The following is a 27,867-nucleotide window of genomic DNA, read 5'->3' on the forward strand; positions in this document are numbered from 1 at the left end:
TTATTGCAGTTAAAGGAAAGTTCAGTATTAAGAAGTCTAACAATATAACTCATATACAAATATATATGGTCTGTTTTCAAATCCAATATATTCATAGTTCAATGAGTAAAAATCCCTTGAATAATTATATAGATGTTAGAAAGATTCATGAGGGGGTGGTCAAATGGCCAGAATACGGATCAAATTGTGGTCCTTGACATTATTGGCACCACACCTTCACCAATTTGGTAGACTGAACACAGCTGATATAAAAAACTCTGGGCTTGAAGATAGAATGAGAAATTAAGAACCAAAAAGCACAAACACACAAGAAAAAGACAAAAAAGAAGAGAATGTAATATCTAAAGAGTTTTGGACAATGTCAAAAGTTGTAACATAGAGTAATAAGAAAACCAGCAGGAGAGGAGAGAAGGAGAAAAAAAAATAGAAGAAACACTTAAAACAATAATGTCTGAGAACTTCCATAAATTAATATCATTCACCAAACTAAAGCTCAAGGGAGTTAAGATAACACAGAACCAGATAAAAATCTACATGCCAAAAATCTACATCTAGGCATGTAGTTGTCAAACTTCAAAAAATCAAAAATAAGGGCCGAGCCCGTGGCGCACTCGGGAGAGTGCGGTGCTGGGAGCACAGCGACGCTCCCGCCGCGGGTTCGGATCCTATGTAGGAAAGGCCGGTGCACTCACTGGCTGAGTGCCGGTCACGAAAAAGACAAAAAAAAAAAAAAAAAAAATCAAAAATAATGAAAAGTCTGACTAAACCTAGAGGGAAGAAAAAACATCTTGCCTAAAAAGAAACAAGATAGGAATTATACCCATCATCTCCTGAGAATCCATGTAAGGAGAGAGTATACTGAAATATTCAAATGGTTGATTAAAGAATCGTACAAACCTAGAGTCCTGTGCACTTTCAAAACAATCTGTAAAAAAGAAAAAATAAAGCCTTTCTCAGGTAAACAAAAATTGAGAGAATTTTTTGCCTGTACACTTGTATTGGAAGCAATGTGGAAAAAAAGAAAAAGCAGAAGAAAAAAGATATAGGTTAGAATCTGGATATACATAAAAAGAACTAAAGAAATAAGTGAAGGTTCAATAAAAAATCTTTTTAATTAAGTTTTTTTCATTGCAACCAAGTTGACTGTACATATCTGAGGTAAAGCGTTGAATATCAATGTGTGTGCAATATGTGATGTTCAAACCAGGATAATTAATATATTCTTCATTATACAGTGTAATCGATTTTTCTGGCCACTTACAAATACCTCCCATCCACAATCCCCCTAAGCATTCCCTTCCTCTAGTAACCTCAGTTCTATTTTCTACTCTTGAAGTTCAATGCAATATTGTGATTATTGTATATTTCTCTTATTAATTTTAATTATTTTTTTAGCTGCCACATATAAGTGAGGACACGTGAAATTTTTCTTTCTGTGATTGGCTTATTTTACTCAACATAACTTTTTCTAAGTTCATCCATTTTGCTGTGAATGGCAATATTTCATTCTCTTTAAAGGCAGAGTACTATCCCATTCTATAAATACACCACGTTTTCCTTATCCAGTCATCTGATCATGGACATTTAGATTGATTCCAACTCTTGCCTACTGTAAATAAACCTGCAATAAACATGGGAGTACAGGTGTCCCTCCTACATGATTATTTCCAATCCTTTGAATATTTACCCTGTAGTGGGACTGCTGAGTCATATGGCAGTTCTATCTGTAGATGCTTGAGGAACCTCCATATGATTTTAGATCATGGCTGCATCAATTTACAGTCCCACCTACAGTATAGGAAGGTTCCTCTTTCGCTGCATTTTCACCAGCATTTTTTATTCTTTACCTTTTTGATAGGAGTCAGTCTAACTGGAATGAGATGATATTTCAATGTGGCTTTGATTTATACTTTTTGGATACTGAGGGATGTTGAGCATTTTCTCCTGTATCTGTTGGTTATTTGTAGATCTTCCTTTTGAAAATGCCTATTGAGCTCCTTTGCCCATTTTTAAAATCAGACTATTTGTTATTCTACTTTTAAGTTGTTTGAGTTACTTGTACATTCTAGATATTAATCCTTCATCAGATGCATAGTTTACAAATATTTTCTCCCACTCTGTAGGTTTTCTTTCCTCTGTTCTTTCTTGTGCTGTGCAGAAGCTTTTTAATTTGATATAATCCCATTTGTTTTTTCTTTTATTGCCTATCCTGTGGGGGTCATATTCATAAAGTCTTTGCCCAGTCCTACTTTCTGAAGTATTTCCTCTAGGAGTTTTATACTTTCAGATCTTATATTTAAGCTTTTAATCCATTTCTTCCAATCCAAGAGCATGGAATATCTTTCTAACTTTTATTGGTCTTCTTTAATTTCTTTCAACAGGGATTTGTAGATACCACTATAGAGATCTTTCACATAAGTCATTAACTGTATTCCAAGGTATTTTATTTTTGAGGTGACTATGGTAAATGGAATATAGCTTTCTTGATTTTTTTCTGCTAGTTCAAAAACACTACTGATTTTTGCATGTTCATGTATCTTGCTACTTTACTGAAATTGTTTTTGGAGACTTTTTAGGCTTCTTTGTGTACAGGATTATGACATCTGTAAACACGGACAATTTGACTTTCTCTTTTCCATTCTGGATTCCCTTACTTTCTCCTGCCTGATTGCTCTGGTTAGAACTTCCTATACTATGTTAAATAACAACTGAGGGGAGATACCCAGGTCTTGTTCCCATTCTTAAGGGAAAGCTTTCAATTTTTCCCCATTCATGATGACAATGACATTAGGTTTGTCACATATAGCTTTTATCATGTTGAGATACTTTCCTTCTATACCTAATTTGCTGACACTGTACTATGAAGTGATGTTGAATTTTGTCAAGTGCTTCTTCAAAGTCTGTTGAGATAATCATATGGATTTTTTCCTCGATTTTGTTGATGTAGTGTATCAATTTATTGACTTGCATATGTTGAATGATGCTTGCATCCCTGGGATGCACCCTACTTGATTGTGATGTATAATTTTTTAGATGTGTTGCTGTATTCTATTTGCTAATATCTTATTGAGGATTTTCCCATCTATATTCATCAAACATATTGGCCTACAGTTTTCTTTTTCGGTGGTGTCATTATCTGCTTTGGGGATCAAGGTGACGTTTGCCTCATAGAATGAGTTTGGGAGAATGACCTCTGTTTCAATTTTTTGGGATAGTTTCAAAAGAATAGGCATTAATTCCTCTTTAAAGGTTTAGTAAAGTAAGCAGTGAAGCCATCTAGTCCTAGCATTTTCTTTGTTGGGAGATTGCTGATTACTCCTTATATCTCATTGCTTGTTATTGGTCTGTTCAAGTTTTCTATGTCTTCCTGATTCAGTCTTTGTAGTTTGTATGTGTCCAGACATTTCTCTATTTCCTCCAGGTTTTCAAATTTATTGGTGTGCAGTTGTTTATAATATTGTCCAATGACAGTTTGTGTTTCTGTGGTATAGGTTTTGATGTCTTCCACTTCACTTCTGATAATTGTTATTTGTATCATCTCTATTCTTTCTTTAGTTAGCCTATTTATAGGTGTGTTTATTTTGATCATCTTAAAAACAGCTTTTTCTTTCATTGATCATTTGTATCATTTTGGAGGGTTCTACTTCATTTAGTATTAATCTGATCTTAATTTTTTTCCATCTACTAGTTTTGGGGTTTGGTTGTTTTCCTTTTTCTAGTTCTTTGAGGTGTAGTGTTCAATGGTTTATTTGCAGCCCTTCTATTGTACCAATATAAGCATTTATCACAAACAATTTCCCTCAGTACTGCTTTCCCTGTATCCCACGTGTATGATTTCTCAAGAAATTTTTTGATCTCCTGTTTGATTTCTTCTTGGACACATACATCACACAGAAGAATGTTGTTTAATTTTAATGCATTTGTAAACTTTCCAGAGTTTTCTTTGTTATTAATTTCTAGTTTTAATCCATTGTCATCAGAAAATATAAATGAAATAATTTCAATTTAATAAAAATTTGAGACTTGATTTGTGACCTAACACGTGGTGTGTCCTTGAGCATGCTCCTTGTCCTGATGAGAAATATATATATTCTGTGTTTGCTCGATAAAATGTTCTGAAGATGTTTGCCAAGTCCAATTGGTCTAAAGTGCAGTTTTAATCATGTATTTTGGTTGATTTTTCACCTAGATGATCTGTCCAATGATGAGAGATGGGAATTCAGGTCCCCAAGTATTATGGTACTAGAGTCTATCTCTTTCTTTAGGTCTAATAGCATTTGTCTTAGTTATCTGGGTACTCCAATGTTGGGTGAATATACATTTAGGATTAGTATATCTTCGTACTGAACAAATTCCTTTATCATTAATCTAATCAGTCAGTCTGTGTCTTTTGAGTGGGGTATTTAACGGATTTACGTTGTTACTATTTAAATATGTTGACTTACCCTTCTCATTTTGATTTTTGTTTGAATGTTTTAAACACGTTTTGTTCCCTATCCATTTACATTGAGTTACTACTTAAATATGTTGATTTCTGTCATTTTGACTTTTGCTTGAATGTTTTAAATACTGTTTGTTCCTTTATTTCCATTTTATACTTTCTCTTCTGTTTGTTTTTTATTTCATTATTTTTTTTTTTTTTTTACTGTTTTTGGTGCTTTGATATTATTTTTATCTTTTTAAAAAAACATTTTATTTTATTTTCACAACATAGAATGTGGTTGATTATTGTGGCCGATTATGGAACCCTCCCTCCCTCCTCCCTTTGCCCCCTCCATCCCAACAATGTCCTTTCTGTTTGCTTGTCACGTCAACCTCAAGGAAGTGCAATTATTGTCTTCTAAACCCACCCCGGGGTTATTTTTATGTGTATTTACTTATTTTTAGCTCGCACACATAGGTGAGAACATGTGATATTTCTCTTTCTGTGCCTGACTTGTTTCACTTAATATAATTCCCTCTAGGTCCATCCATGTCATTGCAAATGGCAGTATTTCATTCTTTTTTATAGCTGAGTAGTATTCCATTGTGTAGATATACCACATTTTCTGTATCCACTCATCTGATGATGGACATTTGGGCTGGCTCCAACTCTTGGCTATTGTAAAGAGTGCTGTGATGAACACTGGGGAACAGGTATATGTTCGGCTTGATGATTTCCATTCTTCTGGGTATATTCCCAGCAGTGGGATAGCTGGGTCATACGGTAGATCTATCTGCAATTGTTTGAGGAACCTCCATACCATTTTCCATAGAGACTGCACCATTTTGCAGTCCCACCAACAATGTATGAGAGTATCTTTTCCTCGACAACCTTGCCAGCATTTATCATTCAGAGACTTTTGGATTTTAGCCATCCTCACTGTGGTGAGATGTGGTTTTGATTTGCATTTCCTGAATGCTGAGTGATGTTGAGCATTTTTTCATATGTCTCTTGGCCATTCATATATCCTCCTTTGAGAAATGCCTATTTAGCTCTTTAGCCCATTTTTTAATTGGGTTGCTTGTTTTTCTCTTGTAAAGTTGATTGAGTTCCTTGTCTATTCTGGATATTAGTCCTTTGTCAGATGTATATTTTGTAAATATTTTCTCCTTCTGTTGGTTGTCTTTTAACTGTTAATTGTTTCTTATGCTGTGCAGAAGCTTTTGAGTTTGATATAATCACATTTGTTTATTTTTCCTTTGGTTGCCTGTGCTTTTGGGGTCATATTCATGAAGTCTGTGTCCAGTCTTACTTCCTGAAGTGTTTCTCCTATGTTTTCTTGAAGAAGATTTATTGTTTCAGGGTGTATATTTAATTTGACTTTAGCGTAGGGTGAAAGGTATGGGTCTAGTTTCATTCTCCTGCACATTGATATCCAGTTCTCCCAGCACCATTTACTGAAGAGGCAGTCTCTTCCCCAGTGTATAGGCTTGGTGCCTTTGTCAAAGATCAGATGGCTGTAGGTGTGTGGTTTGATTTCTGGATTCTCTATTCTATTCCATTGGTCAGTGTGTCTGTTTTTATGCCAGGACCATACTGTTTTGGTTATTATAGCTTTGTAATATAGTTTAAAATCAGGTGGTGTTATGCCTCCAGCTTCATTTTTTTTTTGCTCAGCATTGCTGTGGCTATGTGTGGTCTTTTGTTATTCCATATAAATGTCTGGATAGTTCTTTCCATTTCTGAGAAAAATGTCTTTGGAATTTTGATGGGGATCACATTGAATTTGTATATCACTTTGGGTAGTATGGACATTTTCACTATGTTGATTCCAATCCAAGAGCATGGGATATCTTTCCATGTTGTATCCTCTCTAATTTCTCTCAGCAGTGGTTTGTAGTTCTCATTATAGAGATTTTTCACATCCTTGGTTAACTCAATTACTAATATATATATATTTTTTTTGGTGGCTATTGTAAATAGGTAAGCTTTCTTGATTTCTCTTTCTACATGTTCACTATTGGAGAATAGAAATGCTACTGATTTTTGTGTGTTGATTTTGTATCCTACTACTTTGCTGAAATCCTTTATCAACTCCAAGAGGTTATTTGTAGAGGCTTTAGGCTGTTCGATATATAGGATCATGTCATCTGCAAACAGAGACAGTTTGACTTCATCCTTCCCAATTTGGATGCCCTTTATTTCCTTCTCTTCTCTGTTTGCTCTGGCTAGTACTTCCAACACTATGTTGAATAGGAGTGGTGAGAGTGGGCATCCTTGTCTAGTTCCTGTTCTTAAAGGAATAGCTTTCAGCTTTTCCCCCATTCAGGATGATACTGGCAGTGGGTTTATCATACATGGCTTTAATTATGTTGAGATAATTTCCCTCTATACCTAACTTATAGAGGGTCTTTTTCATGAATGAATGTGGAATTTCATCAAATGCTTTTTCAGCATTTATGCAGTTGAACATATGGTCCTTGTGTTTGATTTTATTAATATGGTGTATCACATTTATTGATTTGCAGATGTTGAACCAACCTTGCATCCCTGGGATGAATCCCACTTGATCATGGTGAATAATTTTACATATGTGTTGTATTCTGTTTGCTAGTATTTTAGTGAGGATTTTTGTATCTATATTCATCAAGGATATCAGCCTGTAGTTTTCTTCTTTCGTTGTATCTTTACCTGGTTTTGGTATCAGGATGATGTTTGCTTCATAGAATGAGTTTGGGAGATTTGCTTCCGTTTCAATCTTTTGGAATAGTTTGTAAAGAATTGGTGTCAATTCCTCTTTCAATGTTTGGTAAAATTCTGCTGTGAATCCATCTGGTCCTGGGCTTTTCTTTGTTGAGAGCCTTCTGATAATAACTTCAATCTCCTTTATTGTTATTGGTCAGTTCAGATTTTCTACGTCTTCATGGCTCAGTTGTGGGAGCTTGTGTGTGTCCAGAAATTTATCCATTTCCTCCACATTTTGAAATTTGTTGGCATATAGTTGTTTATGGTAGTCTCGAATGATTCCTTGTATTTCAGATGAATCAGTTGTAATATCACTTTTCATTTCTAATTTTTGTTATTTGAATATTCTCTCTTCTTTCTTTAGTTAACCATGCTAATGGGTTGTCAATTTTATTTATCTTTTCAAAAAACCAACTTTTTGATTCGTTGATCTTTTGTATTGTTTTTTGGGTTTCAGTTTCATTAAGTTCTACTCTGACCTTAATGATTTCTTTCCGTCTGCTAACTTTAGGTTTAGATTGTTCTTATTTTTCTAGTTATTTAAGGTGAAGTATCAGGTTGTTCACTTGCCATCTTTCCTTTCTTCTGAAGTGGGCATTTAATGTGATAAATTTCCCCCTTCGTATTGCTTTTGCAGTATTCCACAGGTTTTGGTATGATGTTTCATTATTTTCATTAGTTTCAATAAATTTTTTGATTTCCTGCTTGATTTCTTCTTGGACCCATATGTCATTAAGTAGAATGCTATTTAATTTCCATGTGTTTGTATAGTTTCCAGAATTTCATTTGTTATTGATTTCTAATTTTTATCCATTGTGGTATGAGAAAATACATGGGATAATTCCATTTTTTTTTCAATTTGTTGAGACTTGATTTGTGACCTAATATGTGATCTATCCTGGAGAATGATCCATGTGCTGATGAGAAGAATGAATCTTCTGAGGTTGTTGGATGGAATGTTCTGTAGATATCTGCCAAGTATAATTGGTCTAGAGTATTGCTTACATCTTGTTTTTCTCTGCTGATTCTTTGACTAGATGATCTGTCCAATATTGACGGTGGAGTGTTCAGGTCCCCTGCTATTATGGTATTAGTGTGGTGGTGAACTCCCATAGTTTTTGTTTGTCTGAGAAATATACTATTTGCCCTTCATTTCGGAAGGATAGCCTTGCAGGGTAGAGTATTCTTGGCTGGCAGTCTCTGTCTTTTAGTATTTTGAATATATCATCCCATTCCTTTCTGGCTTTTAGTGTTTGTGATGAAAAGTCTGATGTTAGCCTGACTGGGGCTCCCTTATAGGTGATATGACGCTTCTCACTTGCAGCTTTTAAGATTCTCTCTTTGTCTTTGAGTTTTGCCAATTTGACTACAGCATGTCTTGGAGTAGACCATTTTTGGTTGAATACGTTTGGGTATCTGTGAGTTTACTGAATCTGAAGATATGTGGCTTTTCCTATACCTGGGAAGTTTTCTGCCACTATTTTGTTGAATATGTTTTCAATGCAATCTCCTTCTTCCTCCCCTTCTGGAATACCCATGACTCGGATATTTGGGTGCTTAATGTTGTCTGATATCTCTCTCAGATTTTCTTCAATGCCTTTGATTCTTTTTTCTTTTCTTTCTTTCTTTCTTTTTTTTTTTTTGGTTTGCCTTTGTTATTCCAAATAGCCCATCTTCAAGTTCAGAGGTTCTCTCTTCAACTTCTGCAAGCCTGCTGGTTAAACTCTCCGTTGTGTTTTTTATTTCAGTGAATGAATTCTTCAGTTCAGCAAGCTCTGCTACATTCTTTTTCAGGGCATTGATTTCTTTATTCATTTCTTCTTTTCAGGTCCTGTATACTTTTCCTCATTTCATCATGTTGTCTAGCTGAGTTTTCCTGTATGTCATTCAGTTTCCTTAGAGTTATCACTCAAAATTCTTTCTCAGACATTTCAAGGGCTTCTTGTTCTATAGGATCTACAGCTTGAGAGTTATTACCCTCTGGTGGTGTACTTTCTTGATTTTTCAAATTTCTGATATCTTCTCCTTGATGTTTATTCAGTGTGGCAGTGGGTTTCACAGTCCACAGGTTTGACATTATTGTCTGACTAAGATGTTGCTGGGGTTGCCAATTTGGTATGGCTATTTCAGTGTCTGCTCAGTTGGCCACTAGTGCCTTACGTGTGTGTTTGCTTGGGTCTTGGGCCTCTCTGCAGAGCCACCTCTCTGGTCAGCATGCACTCAGCCGGGCTGCTGGGTAATGGGGTGGTACCACAGGGTGTGTGGTCTCTGCAGAGCTTTCACTTCCCCTGCTGTACATCTCCCTGCTCCGTGTGCACTGGGCCGGGCTGAGGATGGAGCCAGGTGGCAGTGATGAAGCCTACCTGCTGGATCGTATGGCATGAACCCATAGAGTGTGTGGTCTCTATGGAGTTTCGCCTCCCCTGCTGGACGTGTCTCTGCTCTGTACGCGCTCTGTGTTTGTTGTTTTTGAGGTGGTTAGATAGAAGTTTTTTTCTCTTTAACACTGGCACCTTTGTTCTATTAATTTGTTTTATTCTTTCTTTTGTGCTCATGGTAATGATTAGTGTTGCTCAGATATGAGATGCAGCATTCACTTGAGAATATCTTGTAGAGTTGGTCATGTGGTGGTGATCTCCCATAACATTGTTTTTGTGGGAAATATACTCTTTCTCCCTCATTTCTAAAGGATAGACTTGCTGGGTACAGAAGTATTTGCTGGCAATTTTTGTCCTTCAGTAGTTTGAATATATCATCCTATTCTCTTCTTGCCTTTAGGGTTTCTGATGAAAAATATCTTGTTAGTCTGATGGTGGCTCCCTTACAGGTGACTTAGTGTTTTTGCCTTATTGCTTACAAGATTCTCTTTGTCTCTGAGCTTTCTCAATTTGATTATAATGTACCTTGGAGGGGATCTTCTTGAATTGAATTAGTTCTGGGATCTATGAGCCTCCTTGACCTAAAAATCCATTCTCTCCATATATCTGGGAAGTTTTCTGTTTTTATTTAACTGAACATATATTCAATGCCTTTTCCTTTTACCTCCCCTTCTGGAAAACCTATCATTGGGATGTTTGTGTGCTTCAGGTTGTCTGCTTGTTCTTTGGCTTTCTTCTTTTTAAAAAAATTCTCTTCTTTCTCCTTTTCTTTTCTTTTTTCTTTTTTTATCCATCTGTCATTTTGAAAGTGCTATTAAATTTCTCAGTTGTGTTTCAAATTTCATTTAATGACACTTACAGTTCCATGACTTCTGCTACATTCTTTTTTTAGGGAAAGTCTCTTTCTAAATTTCATCCTTCAGATCCTGGATACTTTTCTCATTTTGTTGTGACTTTTGAGTCATCTTCTACCTCACTGAGTTTCCCTGGGATTGTTGCTTGAAATTCCTTTTCAGTCATTTCATGGACTTCTTGCTATATGTACTATGGTTCATGAGAATTATATTACTTTGGTAGTGTCATAAGTTTTATTTTTCATATTTCTAGTATCTCTACATTGGTCTCTAATCACCCAACAGAGCAGTTGTTTTTTCCTAATACTCCAGAATGGGCTTTGCAGAGAAGAATTTCCTTTTGTAGGTGTGTTTTATACTGACGACTGAATGGGTATTTTAGTACTGGTTTCAGGTAGATGCAGTAGTGTAGTCTCCATGTAGGCATTTTGGCAAAATTCAGTGTTGGAATTGTATATGGGTACAAAATATAAAGATAAAAAAACAAAAAACCTCAGGAAAAAACTTTAAAATATTCTGAAGTAAATAAAAGAGAAAAGGTGATATATCTAAATTTGTGGGATGCAGAAATAGTAATGCTTTTATAAAATTTACAGTATTGAATGCATATATTTAAAAAATAGAAACACCTGAAATCAATAAGCTAGGTTTTTATCTTTGGTAACTACAAAAAGAGAGAGCAAATTAAATTAAAAGGAAGCAGAAAAATAAAAATTACAGGAAAAATAAAATTAAGAAAGGAAATTTTCAACAAAAAAGTTGATCTTCAAAAAGATCAGTAAAATTGATAAACCAACAGCTAAGCACTAAAATGATAATGACACAGAACAGAAACTACTAATATCAGAAATGAAAAAGAGGACATCACTACAGAGCCTGTGGACATTAAAAAAATAAATATCATGAACAACACTGGGGACAAATTTGATAACCTAGATGAAATGGGCCAATTCCTTGAAAGACACAATTTCCCAATACTCACACACACTAAAATGTAGTATTAGAATAGGAGTATATCTACTATGAAAATTGAGTATAAAAAAAAATACAAAACAGAAAGCACCTGGGTGCAATATGTTTACTGGGGAATTCATCAAAGCATTTAAAAGGAAGAAATTATACCAACTCTCTACTCTCTGTTTCAGAGAACAGAAGATAAGATACCTCAAACTCATTCTGCAAGGACAGAATTAAGTCAATACCAAAACCAGACAAAGATATTACAATAGAAAACTACAAACAATTATCTCACATGAACATACAAATACCTTCAAGAATATATTCAAAAACCTAGCCAAACGATGTTTAAAAAGAATTATGCACCACAACCAAGTGGTATTTATCCCAAGCAGGCAAGGTTTGTTCAATACTTGACCATGAATCAATTTAATCCTTCACATCAAAACACTAAAACCAAATAAACTAGAGGGTCCTATCAACAGATTCAGAAAAAGCCTTTGACAAAATGCAGCACCAATTCATCCTAAAAACTCTCAGTAAAATAGAAATAGAGGGAAACTTCACAACTTGATAAAGACTATCTACAGGAAACTGTAGTTAACATTAGTATTCAAGGTGAAATATTTGAGGTTTTTCCAGAAAATTAGGAACAAAGCAAGAATGGACCCTCTCGCCACTTGCAACATTGCACTAAAAGTACTTTATACTGCAATAACAGAAGAAAATTAAATAAAAGATTACAGACTGGGAAAAAGAAATCAATAAAATTGCCTGTGGTTGCAGGTGACATGAGTGTGTAAAAAATTCTAATAAACAAATGAAAAAACTTTTGGAATTAATTAATGATTGCAGCAGAATTGCAGGACACATGGTTAATAAACCAAATCTTATCACATTTCAACACACCAGCAATGACCAAGTGGAATCAAAAATAAAAAACACAACACTATTTGTCAGAACCTCAAAAAATAAAATAGTTGAAAATCATCTATGTCAATAGCAATTATCATCAAGAATATATAACAAAAGAAACCTTCCATGGATATATAACAAAACAAATAACCTGTTTAAAAAACAAGAAAAGGAGGGGACTAGCTGGTTAGCTCAGCTGGTTAGAGAGCAGCATTGTAACACTAAGTTCAAAGGTTCAGTTCCCAATACCAGGAAGCCACCCTGACCCCACCCCCACCAAAAAAATAGCAAAGAAACTGAATAGACATTTCTCCAAAGATGACATACCATTGTCTAACAAACACATGATAAGATGTGTGACATCATTAAACATTAGAAAATGCAAAAACCATAATGAAATATTGCTTCACACTCAATAGAGAATAACAGGTTTCAGTGAAATTGGAATTTAGTATGCTATGGGTGGCAATGTAAAATAGTGCAGCCCCTGTACCACTTAAAAAAAAAAACAACCACTTGCTTCTCAAAAAATTAAAGTGGTATTATCATGTGATTCAGAAGTCCAAGTTCAATGTATATATCCAAAATAATTAATAGTTGAATCTCCAAAATATATTTCCACACCAGTGTTCATAGCAGCATTAGTCATATAGTGAAGTGATGCAAGCAACCCAAATGTCTGTTCATGAATGAATGGATAAACTGCAGTATGTACTCAGAAAGGAATATTATTTAGCCATAAAAAAAAATTGAAATCTTGACATATGCTATAACAAGGAATGACGAGGACATTATGCAAAGTGAAATAAGCCTCTCACAAAATCACAAGTATTGTATGGTCCCACTGATATGAGTCAAATTCTGAGAAACCAAATTAGGATGTCAGATGAGAGAAGGTACAAAAAGGGGGAAATGGAGGGTTGTCATTTAATGGATATAGAGCTTCAGTATTCCAAGATAAGAAAGTTTTGGACATCTCCTGCAGAACACTGGAAATATACATAACACTACTTAAAAGTAAAAAAAGGTTCAAATGCTAAATTTTTTGTTATGTGTATTTTTATTTACTAAAACTAAAATTAAAATAAATTACTTAAAAAAATAATAGATGGAACAAGCTAAAATACTTTAAATTATTTGGTTAACTGAAAAAAATTTAGGAGAATATGAGGAAAAGCAAAGGATTAAAAGGCAGATGAGACAACAACTACAACTAAAAATAGCAACATGGCAGACCTGAATCTATCCTTCATAATAATTAGATGAAATGGAGTTAGTCAAAATATCCTACTTAAGGCAAAAACTATCAGATGTGATAGGAAAGTAAGACCCAACAATATGCTATCCAGAGACATACACTTTAAATACAAAGACACAAACAGACTGAAAGCTAAAAAATAAAATTGTATTAAAAATACTACACAACACTAATTATGAAAAGCTTAAATGGAAATATTAATACTAGACAAAAGAAGCTTCAGCACAAAATATATTACCAGAAATAAATGGAGCACTGAAGGATGTGGGCCACACTATTTCCTCCCATAGCATGGTAAATGGAAAGGATATCTCACCCTCTCAGGGGTCTGCTGAAGGAGACTTTTGTGAACAATGGGAAAAGTGCTACCTGTTTTCCTCTCTCTGTCACTGAGAAAATATGAGAAGAGAGATAAATTAAAGATGGCTTGCTAGCCAGATCATTAAGATGCTTGGAGCACGGTTTTAATAACACCAACATTAAGGGTTTGGATCTCCACACAGACCCATCAATAAGTAAATAACAATAAAACAAAGAAAGATGTTCAATTTCCAAACAAAATTTAAAGAAAATGTAAAGGAGCCAGAACTTGCTGAGTTGGAAATAAAACTACTTTTCAATCCAAATTTTTTCCAACAAAATATTTTCAAAGACACAAACTACTTTCTGGCAAAATCACAGTGTTTTATAAAACAAAACAAAAAAACCAAAAATATTACCAGTATTCAAAGTACCACAGAGAGTGATACATAGACAGTGCCAGATAAACAATAAAACTTCTTAAAATAGCTGCCTCAGAGAGAAGGGAAGGCCACAGAAAAAAGGACCTAAAACAGAGGTAGCATTGGTATAACGGATTATAGTACAAAGGAAGCCCATGCTTTTTAAAGATGTACACAGGGTAATTTCTTGTATCAAAAGGGCAGAATTAGAAAAAATTTTTGAAAGGGTCATTGCATTTTCAAGTACTATAATCTAACATTAGGCAAACTGTTCCACTGTACACTCAGGCATTTAAAAAAATGCAGTGCAGAAGCAGGTGGAATTTTTCCCAGAGACCAACATGGGCCCTAATCAAAGAACTAAACCAGGTGCCCAATGGGCATAACTAACTGCTCAGGCCAGTGCCTATGGGGTACCACCCCTTACCACCCATGTTGTCTAAAGGGAAGTGCCCACATTTATGCCATTTGCCTCACTTTGAGCTGGCCACATGTTGAGGAGATGAAGATAACAGGCCACTGGACATGACTGAGTTGGGTTTTCAGCCAACTGTATAACAGTAGATTTCTAGGGCTCTTGAGAGGGGCAAAGTATATTTTGCATGTGGTAGAAATTTCTGGCCAGAGAGAAAACTGTGGTCTATTAAAGACTACTGCAAAGCCTTACTATTCCTTTTATTGAGAGGTGTAATATAATTACCTTCCTCTTGAATCAGGGATGCTTTTAGTGATGTGCTTGACTAAGATAATGTGGTGGGAGACATGGTTTGGATCTGAGTAGTGATAACCAGAAGCCTCAGAGCCTCTGCCTGAGCCTCTAGGACAATTGTCCTTGGAGAAGCCAGACAGAATTGACTACTCTGAGGCTTCCAGATTCTGAGGAAGCCCAGCTGGCCACAAATAGAGGGATAGAGGTCTGCCCAATGTTCCCAGCCACTAGTGTTCTTCCATGTGAGACCAGATACATCATGCAACAGGCAAACCACACTGCCCTTTTATAGGCTTACCCACAACATTCCAATATGGAGTAAGGAAGAAATTCTTATTCTAAGCAACTAAGATTTGTTCCACTTTGTTACACATCTGATCATTGGAAAACCAAATAAGTTATTAGAGACCATAGATAGTATTCTGATATGCAACAGGAAGTATGCAGGTTCACATTGAATGTTAGGTTCAAAATAAATAAAGCCAGCATTTCACATCTTATGTTACATCTCAAACTCTAATTGAGAATGTCAACTTTCAGATAACTACTTTGTCACTTATTTCTTAACCAAGTGTTAGCTATGGTCCTAGTGTAATACTAATGACTTCCACAGATAATCATTTTTTTCATTCATTTCTAAGTGATTACCTGAAATAGGAGTATAAAATACAATCTGTAAGAAAGTTTAAAAACATGACAAGTCTTCCTGAATTAGAAAGACAAGTGTACAGTAGAGAAACTATACATAGAATCACTGATATAAATTTACAGAAGCAAAATGTACAAATTATGTAAATCTGCAATTTGTTTTTATTCTTTGCATGTCTTTTTATTGGCTCTTCATGGGATCACTGACTCTGGAAGGTTTTCTCACCTCAGAGGTTTAAGCATGTCACCACAGGTGCTGGTTAGAAGCACAGGTCACCAGGGACTGAACCTCATCACCCAGGATATACGCCCTTCAGGTTTTTACAAGAATATTTCCAATGGAACAAAGTTATTGTCCTTATAAGTACCAACACCTCTTCCCCCTATACAGGCAGTGTATATAGAAATTAGAATGAAATGAAAAGAACAAGCAAACAAAATGGACACCACAAAGGATTAGACACAAGAAACAGGGAAGTGTCCAGGAAACATCCCATTTCACTGGCTTGGGTCACTGCCTGGATGGTAGTGATACCACATGTAAGAGAAAAGAAGTAGACGTCATTCTCATTTTGGATTCATTGACCTTAAGGTCATTTTTAATAGCTACAAAAAGCAGTCAACAGTGAGTTCAATCTGTGATCCAAGGAAAAGGGAAGAAGGAGAAAAGGGAAGAAGTTAAAGAGAACCAAGTGTGCAAACAACAGAGGAACGAATCAGTCCAGAAGAAGAGCACAGTGAGAAGAACAGCACCCAGAATGAAGCACTGTGATGAGCTATGTTAAGAAGAAGAAAGGAGAAGAATTCAGGGGAAAGAGAGAAAACCATCAGTAAGGGCATGAGAGAAACTACCTAACACAGAAGAATTTCCAGGAGAAGATCACGAACAGCAGTTTCAAATGTGGCAGAAGATTCAAGTTAGAAAAAGACTAGAGAATAGGCACTGGATTTCACTGTAATTTAAGTGATAATTTCACATTTTACCCATGAATCAAGAACAGTCCTCCAAACCTGTACACAAACCATAGGGCATGTGAGTGAAGCCATTTTGAACCAACAGCTCCAATCACAGCACCAGGTGATGAAAGCTGCATCCAGGCTATGCTAGCAGGAGAACTGCCCAACTGAGTACACCCAACATGTGGATCCACAGAACTTCAAGAAAATAAAATGCCCTGATATTTTAAACCATTGCGTTTTGATTTCTTCTTACACATCAAATGCTAAATGATACATGTAAAACCCCAGAACTCAGTATATTTTTAACAAATTATGTGGGTGAGAAAGTCTTAAATTACATGAAACCTTACAGACTGCTTATTCTGCAACATGAGCCTTAGCACTTGCTAACGATTTCCACTGTGGAAAGCTAGGTGTTTATTTCCAGGTTGGCAGTCAAAAACTTTCTGAGAGGGTATTTCAGAATTTAGTGCCCATAAATCCTCATTATCCCATGAGAATTTGGCATATTCTCTTCTTGGGTTCCATTCCAATCATGTAAGAAAGTGTCTGCCTTTTTGACATGGCATCAGAAAGACCAGAGACAAATTTTTACTCAACTGAGATGACTGTGAAGTCTTATATTTTGCTATATCTATATGCAGACTTTTTTTTTAATATGTACATTTCCTTCAAACTGAGGTTTACTCATTTCTACTTTTCCATTTTAATTCACGCTCCTCATAATATCCAAGTAATACAGTGAAAAAAATGAGGAATTAAGAAACAACTCACCACAGATTTACCCATCTTTTATTGCACATCACTTACCATCAGGGAAATGCAAATCAAAACCACACTGAGATATCATATCACCCCAGTTAGAATGGCTATTATCAAAAAGACAGAAAACAAAAATGCTGGCAAGAATGCAGAGAAAGGGGAACTCTTCTATACTGTTGGTGGGACTTTAAATTAGCACAGCCATTATGAAAAACAGTATGGAGGTTCCTCAAACAACTACAGATAAAATTGTCATACGATCCAGCAATCCCACTACTGAGTATATACCCAAAGGAATGAAAGTCATCATACCAAAGGAACTCCTGAACTCTCATGTTTATCACAGCTCTATTTATAATAGCCAAAACATGGACACTGGACAAGGAAAATGTGGTATATATACACAATTGACTACTATTCGGCCATAAAAAAGAGAATGGAATTCTGCCATTCACAGCAACATGAATGAGCTTGGAGAAAACTATGTTAAGTGATATAAGCCAGGCACAGAAACAGAAATAATGCATGGGAGAGGGGGAGGGGATCAGTGAGAATTGGTTAAGGGTCATGAAGAACGATTTTGTCTTGTAACAATGATATACTAATTACCCTGAATTGATAATCAATTCTGTACACAGTACTGACATTCAACTGTGTACCCCACAAATTACATTTCAATAAAAAATAGTTAAAAACATGATAGGCTTTTTAAACTGTGTACAACTACATATTAATGGAAACTAGAGATAGAATCAGTGACATAGTTTAAAGAAGCAAAATGTACAAATTATGATAATCTATACTGTTTTTATTCTTTGCATTCATCTCTTTCTATTAACTCTTGTTCAAATGTGCCCCAAATACTTTCTCCCAATGCTTTCTCCCAATGCTTTCTCCCTGGACTCCTAAGGCCATCACCACATGTGTGGGCCAGAAGCACAGCTCAGTAGGGACTGAGCTTCATCAAGAAAGTTCACCATCTCCTGACAGAGCAGCCATGGAAAGCACTGCCCTAGTCTAACATCAGGCCCTGCCTGCTTGAGACCCACTGGGGTTTCTGCTCCATCAAGTCCTGGGACTCCTGTCTTGCCTCCATTGTCCCCCAAGTCTCCTCCCTTCCCCCTGCATTACTACTAGGATGCAGAATCCAATCCCAGAGTCTGGAGCAGCATCAGCAGAGCCAGCAGTGTCTAGATTTCTGGGTGAAGCTGAAGGAAGTCTGAGGAGTGGCACATATGCAGAAGGAACGTGAAAAATTCTTCACAATCTAAATGATGTCATTGGAGGTCTAGCCTACATTTCCCACAAGCCTCTGCAAAGTCCACTAGGAACCAACTGAGGAAGTTTCCTTTGTTTCAAGCGAGTCAGTCCTGCTGCCTGTAGACAATGATCTGATGGCCAGTACTGGCCCCTACCCATGTGACAGTGTGTGACAGTCTGCTTCTCTATTAAAGCCTGGTTTGAGGAGCTGACACATCTGGAATGAATGGGGAAATACAAGTGTGGGTGAAGCAGTTGATGATACTAACAATTAGCCTTAACCTTTTAAGTTTACAAAGAGTGTTGTAGTTATAGAACCCACACATATTTTTTATGAAGTATTCTAAAGCATGAACAATCAAGTCTCTGTTTTACTTTAAGTTTGTTACCAATCAAGAAATTAACATGGGCGCTGGCCAGGTAGCTCAGGTAGTTAGAGCACTATGTTATAAAACCAAAGTCAAGGGTTCAGATCCCCATACAGGCCATCCACAAAATAAGAGATAAATAAATAAAATAAACACAGTAACTCTCTTCAAATCTATTAAATAGATGTTTGTTCTCACCCAGTGAACTAATTTGTGAGTCTTCAATGAATTACATTACTCAGAGGGAAACTGCTCTAGTGTATACTGGAATAAAATAGCAGGGGCATACAGTAGATGAATTCCATAATTTTTATTCTAATTTACATGCCAGTGTCTAATAACTATTTACCCAAAGTCCCAAGTTCTATTCATTCATCCATCTACCTATCAAATCCTTACTTGTTTTTTTGTGAGATAAGACATTGCTGTGTATTGATTGAATTGTGTCCTCCTGAGATCATATATTCAAAGTTTAATTCCCAAAGTACCTGTGGAAAGTGGGAAATTCTATTATGGTAATTGAAAGGTGGGGCCCTGAAGAGGTGACTGGATTGTAAGACCATGCCACAGTGAATGGACTAATAATGGTGGTCAGGGGCATTGTTCTGAGGGCTTCAAAAGAAGAGCACACGAGAAGTTACTCTCTCTTCTTTACCATTTTCCACTATGTGAAACCCCTGGTCACTGTTGCTACCACCAAGATCCTAAATAGATGTGTTTGGACTTTAGATTTCCAAGCCTACAAAACTGTAAGCAATAAATTTCATTTTTGTATAAATTACCCAGTTCCAAGTATTTTGTTATAATCAACAGAAATGGAATGATACAGATAATTGGTAACAGAGAAGTGGGGTGTTTCTTACAACAAATACTTGAAAATGTGAAAGCAGCTTTGGAACTGGGAGTTGGGCAAAGGTTGGAGTTTAGAAGACTTAGATGAAGGTAAGAAAACCAAGGGAAGTGTGGAATGTTTTAGAGACTGTTTAAATGGTGGTGACCTACCAGAATGCTTATGGAAACATGGACTATAAAGACCATTCTAAGGAGGTCTCAGATGTAAATAAGAAGGGACTTTTTGGAAACTGGGGTAAAGATCACCCCTGCTATAAACTGGTGAGGAACTTGGCTGGATTGTGTTTATACCCCCAGGAATTTGTGGAAGTTGGAACAGAAGAGTTGTGAGCCAGAGTATTTGGCAGAAATTTGTAAGCAGAAAAGCATTAAGGAAGCTGAATGGCTACTTGTAACTCCCTCCCCTGAGTTATGGCAGAAAAGGCATAAGGTAAAGCCAGAATTTATAATTCAAAAGAAAGCAGAGGGTGAGAAGTTGGAAAACTTTAAGCCTGGCCAGAAAAGCTAGCATATAGTCCTCGGGTCCTCTGCTAAAAAGATGAGTACAGAAGAAAGGGGTTATCAAGAGGAGGAGAAAAAGGCCCTAAAGGCATTGCAGAAGTCTCTGCAGCCAACCCTTCCATTAAAGGCCTAAAGGCCTAAGGAGACAGAATGGTTTTGGAGAACAGGCCCAAGGGCCCTCCAGGGGCTCACTGCCAAGGACCACCTCAGGATGCCGCTCCCCACAACAGCACCCCAGCTGCTTTGGCTGCTCCAGCTGTGGCTAAATTGGCCCCTGGAGTGGTTGGACCTGCAGCTTTAGAAAACACAAGCCAGAGCATTTGTGGCATCCATGTGGTGTTAATCTGCAAGCTTGCAGAATGCCATAACTGTGAAGGCTTAGGAGCTTACACCCAGATTTCAAAGGATGCCTGGAAAAGCCTGGGGGCCCAGGAAGAGATCTGTCACAGGGGCAGAGTCACTGCATAGTCTTTGCTAGGGCAATGCCAAGTGGAAACATGGGGTTGCAGCAGAGAAACCCCATCAGTGCCATGCCTAGTGGAGTCATGAGAGTGGGATCACTATGGAGACCCCAGAATTGTGGAGCTACCAGTGTGCAATATCACCCTGCGAAAGCTGAAGCATGGCCTCATACCAGAAAAGCCATAGACACAGAGCTGCATGAGGACTTAGGGACCCAACCCCCCCACCAGAATGCAGAGGATGTCGAACATGGAGTGAAGGTACGTTATTCACCAGCTTTGAGATTTAATGCCTGCCCTGCAAGATTACAGACTTGTTTGGGATCAGTTACCCACTTTTGGGGGGTCTATTTCTCCCTTTTTGAATGGGAATATGTACCCTATGTTTGTTTCACTATTGTATCTTGGAAATAGATAACTTGTTTTGAATTCATAGGTGGGACTTTGATCTTTGGACTTTTGAGTTGAAACAAGTTAGTACTTTGGGGATGAAATGAATGTACTTACCTGTGAGAAAGACATGAACTTTGGGGGCCATGGGTGGAATGCTGTGGATTGATTGAATTGTGTCCCACAATGTTCATATATTAGAAGCTTAATTTCCACTGTAACTGTTGAGGGTGGGAAATTCTATTACGGTAATTGAAGGTGGGGCCTTAAAGATGTGATTAGACGATAGGATCCATGCCACAGTGAGTGGATTAATAAGTGGTCAAGGGTGTTGTTCTGAGGGCTTTAAAAGAAGAGCACATGAGAGGTTAGTCTCTCTCTGCTCCACCATTTTCTACCATGTGAGATCTCCGTGTCACTGTTGCCACCACCAAGACCCTCAATAGTTGTGTTCCCTGGACTTTGGACTTCCCAGCCTCTGAATCTGTAAGCAATAAATTTCATTTTCTTATACATTACCCAGTTCCAAGTATTTTATTATAAGCAACACAAACTGACTAATACAGACATTAACTTTGCTTTTTCTTCCCTAATTTCTGACACAAACCAAGCAAGGAGTTTCACACAGGGTGTATTAGTTTGTTTCTGATCTTTGTGATGACCTTCTTTGGTGGTGGCTTTACAGCAAAGCAGGGGTCTCACATGGCAGAAAATGGTGGAGCAGAGAGTCTCTAATGTGCTCTCCTTTTAAAGCCCTCAAACCATGTCTCTGACCACCATTATTAATCCATTCACTACAGCATGGTCTGACAACCTAACCACCTCATCAATGCCCCACCTTCCAATTACCATAATTGGATTTTCCACTCTCAACAGTTACAGTGGGGATTAAGGTTTGGGGGGACACTCAACCCAAGGCATTCCACTCCTGGCTCCCAAAACTCATGTGCTCTTCACATACAAATACCTTCATTTCATCCCCATAGCCCCAAAGTTGTAATTTGTTCAACCCAAAAGTCCAAAGTCTCAAGGTCCCATCTGTGAAATCAAAACAAGTTATCTAATGTCAAGATACAATAGTGGGACAGGCATAGGGTACATATTCAAATTCAAAAACGGAGAAACAGACCAGAAGAAAGGTGTAACAGGTACTAAGCAAGTCCAAAACCCAGCAGGGTAGGCATTAAATCTTAGAGCTGGTGAATCATACCTTGAATCCATGTTCAGCGTCCCCTGTATGCTGATGTGAGGGCTGGGTCCTCAAGTCGCTCCTCTTCTATTACGTTCCTGGTCTGTGGCCACGCTTCAGCTCTCACAGGCTGTGGCTGCAGGCTGAACTCTTCACAAGTCTGGGGTCTCCATGGTATTCCCAGTGCCATGGCTCCAGTAGGGTTGGCCTTGGTGGGACTCTGCTGCTGCTACTCTGACCTCACATTTCCTCTTGGCATTAGTTGGTTTTGTGTTGCTATAACAGAAATACCTGAGACTGGGTAATTTATAAAGGAAAAAAGTTTATTTGGCTTATGATTCTGGGACAGGTGCTTCTGGCATGGGTCTCAGGCTACTCACGGTGGAAAAGCAGCAGGCAGCTGGTGGGTACAAGCAGATCACATGGCAAGAGAGAGAGAGAGAGAGGTGTCAGGGTCCTTTAAACAATCAGCTCTCATGGGAACTAATAGAGCAAGGACTCACTCACTACCCCTCCTCCCCCAGGGAGAGCATTAATCCATTTATGAGGGATCCTCCCCCAAGACTAAATCAGTTTCCAACACTGCCACATTGGAGATCAAATTTTCACATGAGTTTTGGAGGGGACAACACATCCAAACTCCATCAGCATAGCTCTACCAAAGGCTCTATGCAATGAGTCTGCACCATGACAGATCTCTTCCTGAGCCCCCAGGCTTTTCCATACATCCTTGGAAATCAGGATGGAAGCCCTCACAACTCTGGCATTCCAAGAACCTGAAGACCTAACACCATGTGGCTTCTGGCTTGTATCTTCCAAAGTTGTGGGTCCAACCATGCCTGGGGACAATTTAGCCATGCTTGGAGCAGCAGAAGCAGCTGTCTCCCACAGCAGCACCCTGAGATGGCCCTGGGCAGTGAGCCTGAGGAGGGCACCTTGGGCCTGTTCCCCAATACCATTCTGCCTTCCTAGTTCTCTGGGCCTGTAATGGAACATGCAGCCTCTGAGATCTCAGAAATGCCTTCAAGGTCTTTTTTTTCCTTCTTCTGATAATCCCTTTCTTCTGTTCTAATCTCGTTAGCAAACAGTCACTGGGCTATACCATTTCATTGTTTTCTTGAAAATGCTCTGTTTTCTCTACCACAGGGCTAGGCTGCAAATTTTCCAAATCTTCATGATGTGCTTCTCTTAAATTCTGGCTTTAGGTCATGACTTTGCCACCATAACTCAGTGTAGGCTGTTACAAGTAGCCATGCAGCTTCCTTAAGGCTTTTCTGCTTAGAAATTTCTTCTGCCAAATACCCTAGTTCAGCACCTTGAAGTTCCACATTCCATAAAACTTTGGGGCATAAACAATACGCAGCCAAATTCCTTGACAGTTCATAGTAAGGTTGATTTTTGCCTGTTTCCAAAAAAACCCCTTCTTATTTCTATCTGAGATCTCCTTACAATGGTTAGGTCACCACCATTTAACCAGTCTCTAAAACATTCCAAACCTTCCCTGATTTTGTCTTCTAAACTCCAACTTAGGCTTTTTCTAGGCTGTTCCTTCAAATTCTTCCAGCCTCTCCTCAACAACCAGTTCCAAATATGCTTCCAGATTTTGAAGTATTTGTTTTAAGCAACACCCTACTCCTGGTATCAGTTTTTTGCATTACTTACAACAAAATACCTGGAACTGGGTAACATAAGAAAATGAAATTATTGCTTACAATTTCAGAGGCTGGGAAATCCAAAGTCTAGGGAACATATCTGGTGAGGGTCTTCTTTGGTGTTGGCTTTATGTCAATGCAGGAGTCTCACACGGCAGAAAATGGTGGAGCAGAAAGAGAGAATCTCTCATGTGCTCTTCTCTTAAAGCCCTCCGAACCATGCTCCTGACCACCATTATTAATCAGTTCACTGTGGTATGGTCCTACAATCACCTCTTCAAAACCCCAAGTTTCAATTACCATAATCAGATTTCCCACTCTCAACAGTTACAATGGGGATTAAGTTTTGGGGGCAAAAGCACAGGGGCTTCTGAGAGTTGCCACTATCACCACTGTTCCTCCCCAAACAGGAAAATGCCTCAATTGAGTCATTCAGATTGATTTGAACTCAAGTGTAGAATGTGTTTTTTGTGCCAAAAAAAAAATGTTATGTTTTGGGGTGGGAGTATGGGGGTGGGTGGAGAGGCTGGACTCTTCACCAAGACCTATCGCTGGGTTCTCTCTTTTCCTAAAATATGCCCTGCCTTGTTCAAATTCCTGTGTCTTCTCTGATCCTACAACAGCCCCTCTGTGATTATTCTGCAGATTCGGGGAACTCAGCCTTGATCTTCCCAGAGCCATCTTGCCTCAAAAATAATTGAACTTTTTTCTTTTCAATCAAGATGCCTTTTATTTATATCTGTTGCTGAATAGTCCTGGCTAACACCTCTAGTACAATAATGAACAGATGTGGTGAGAATGGATATATTTATCTTGATAGTGATCTCAGTAAATAAGTATACAGCTTTTCACCATTAAGGATGATGTTAGCTGTGGGTTTTTCATATGCTGTTTATCAGTTTGAGCCTGATACATTCTATTCCTACTTCGTTGAATGTTTTCATCATGAAAGAAAGTTGAATTTTGTCAAAACATTTTTTGTACCTATTGAGATGGTCATGTGGTTTTGTTATTGTATTGATATGGTATATTAAATATTTTTGGCTATTAACTAACCTTGTATTACTGAGATGAATCCAACTTGGTCATACAGTATGATTATTTTTATATGTTGCTGGATTATGTTTGCTTGTATTTTGTTGAAGACTTTTGCATTTATATTCACAAGATACATTGGTCAGAATGTTTCTTTTCTTGTGATGACTTTGTATGGTTTTGTTATCATAATAATACCTCATTAAACGAGTTTAGAAGTGTATCTATTTCTACTTTTTGGAGAGTATGGGAAGAATTGATACTATATCTTCTCCAAATGTTTGGTAGAATTCACCAAGTTTTTGAACATGAGCTTCTCTTTGTGTTCTAAATCCAACCATATTAATAGTTTAATGTAAATTGAATAAATACTAATGTAAAGGCAGAAATTGTCAGATCCATTTAAAAAAAAAAAAGAAGAAAAACAAACTCAACACTATGCTATCCAGAGACATACTTTGAATACAAAGACACTGACTGAAAGTAAAATGATAAAAAAAGAAAAAAGATGTACATAAACTCTAACAATAAAGAGCTCAGGTGGAGGTTTTACACTAGACAAAATAAAATGCAACACAGAATGTATTACCACAGATAAAGAAAGGCCTTTCACAACAATAAATGGATCATATACCAGGATGTTATAATATTTATAAATATATATGTGCCTAAAAATATATAAAACAAAACCCACACAACTAAACAAGAAACTCAAAAATCCACAATTACAGTTGGGCAATTAATGAATAGATGGGACAAACAGATACATCAAAAAGAATATAAACACGGATGACACTCTCCTAACCTGACTGAAATTTATAAAGCACTGTGTGGACACTCACCCAAACAGAACATAGGCTGACTGATAAAACAAGTCTCAAGACTGAAATCTTATAATGTGTGTTCTCTGACCACAATAAAATTAAATGAGAAATCAAGAAAAAGAAAAGAAATCTATAACAGCCTGATGGAGTTTGGATGTGCTGTCCCCTGCAAAACTCACTTGGAAATTTGATCCCCAATGTGGCAGTGTTGGAAATTGATTGAATCATGGGGGTGGATCCCTTATGAATGGATTAATGCTCTCCCTGGGGGAGGGGGGAGTAATGAGTGAGTTCTTGCTCTATTCCCATGAGAGCTTGTTACTTATAGGACCCTGGCACCTCCTCTCTCTCTCTTGCTTCCACTCTTGCCATGTGATCTTCTTGTACTTGCCAGCTGCCTGCCACTTTTCTGCCATGTGTAGAAGCAGACTGAGGCCCATGCCAGATGCAGCTGTCCCAGAATCATTAGCCAAATAAACCTTTTTCCTTTATAAATTACCCAGTCTCAGGTATTTCTGTTATAGCAACACAAAATGGACTAAAACAGAAAATTGGTACCGAGGAGTGGGGTGTTGCTATATAGATACTTGAAAATGTGGATGCACTTTGGTACTGGGTAATGGGCAAAGGTTGGAGGAGTTTGGAGGCCTTAGAAGAGAAAAAGATGAGGGAAAGTTTGGAATGTTTTAGAAACTTATGTGGTGGTGAGAATGCTGATAGAAATGTGGACAGTAAAGGCCATGTGGATGATGAGGTCTCACACAGAAATGAGGAACTTATTGGGAATTAGAAAAAAGATAACCCTTGATACACCAAAGCAAGGAACCTGGCTGCATTGTGTCCATGCCCTTGGACTTCATGGAAGTTGGAATTAAGAGTTGTGAACCAGCTCATTTGGCCAAAGAAATTTCTAAGCAGCAAAGCATTAAGGAAGCTGCATGGTTGCTTTTAAGAGCCTACTCTTAGTTATGGCAACAAAATCATGTGAATCCAGAATTTAAAAGGGAAGCAAAGTGTAAAGATTTGGAACATTTGCAGCCTGGCCACGTGGTAAAGAAGTAGAAAGCTGGAGAAGAATGCAAGGGTGAAGCAGATAAACTGGTTGCTAAAGACATTATCTTGGCAGTGAGGCAGCCAGATGCTAATAGCAGAGAAAATGAGAGGAAAGCCCTGCAGGCATTTCAGAAGTCTGGAAGGATGCCCAACCCATCATAGACCCTCAGGCCTAGAAGGACTGAGTTATCCTGGAGGACAGACCTGGGATGCAGCTGCCCTTAGGATCCTGCTCCCTGCATCCCATCTGCTCCAGTGGAGTGGCCCCAAGTGTGGCTCATGCAGCAGCCCTGGAGAGTAGAGGCCCAAAACCTTGGTGACGTCCACATCGTCTTAAGTCTGCAGGCCAGCAGGACATGAGAGCAGTGGAGTCATAGCAGCCTCCACCCAGATTCCAGAGGATGTGTGGAAAAGCCTGGGGGCCCATGCAGAGACCTGCTTCAGGGGCAGAACCACTGCAGAGGTCATCTACTACAGCAATGCTGAGCAGGAAAGTGGGGTCAGAGCCCCCACAGACAGCCCCCACCAGAGAAATGTCTAGTATAGTCAATGAAGCAGGGCTGCTGCCAGGACCCCAGAACTCCAGGGCCACTGGTAATGTGCAATGCAGGCCTGGAAAAGCCACAGGCACCAGGGTGGCCCACTGTGTTGTGCCTGGCAGAGCTGTGGGAACAAGGCTGCCTGATGCTTTGGGGGCCCAGATGCACAATTGTGCCCAGGATGCAGGACTTGGAGTCAAAGAACTTTATTTTGGAGCTTTAAGACGTAATGTCTGCCCTGCTCAGTTTTAGATTTGTTTGGGGTCTGTTTTTCCTTTCTTCTGGCCTACTCCTCCCTTTTGGAATGGGAATGTGTACCCAATGCCTGTTCCACCACTGTATCTTGGCAGTAGATAAATTTGGTTTTGACTTTTACAGGTTCAAAGCTGGAAGGCCTTTTGCTCTTGGTCTC

General features: G+C 38.0%; 1 protein-coding gene across 1 annotated transcript in view; it reads right to left on the reverse strand.

Moving 5' to 3' along the window:
- Positions 1–27,867, reverse strand: part of LOC134374932 (zinc finger protein 420-like) — a 51,612-nt gene that overhangs the window by 14,718 nt on the left and 9,027 nt on the right. The gene's annotated exons all lie outside the window — the stretch shown is intronic.

The sequence above is a fragment of the Cynocephalus volans genome, chromosome 4 (genome assembly GCF_027409185.1).
Source record: "Cynocephalus volans isolate mCynVol1 chromosome 4, mCynVol1.pri, whole genome shotgun sequence".
Classification (NCBI taxonomy): Eukaryota; Metazoa; Chordata; class Mammalia; order Dermoptera; family Cynocephalidae; genus Cynocephalus; species Cynocephalus volans.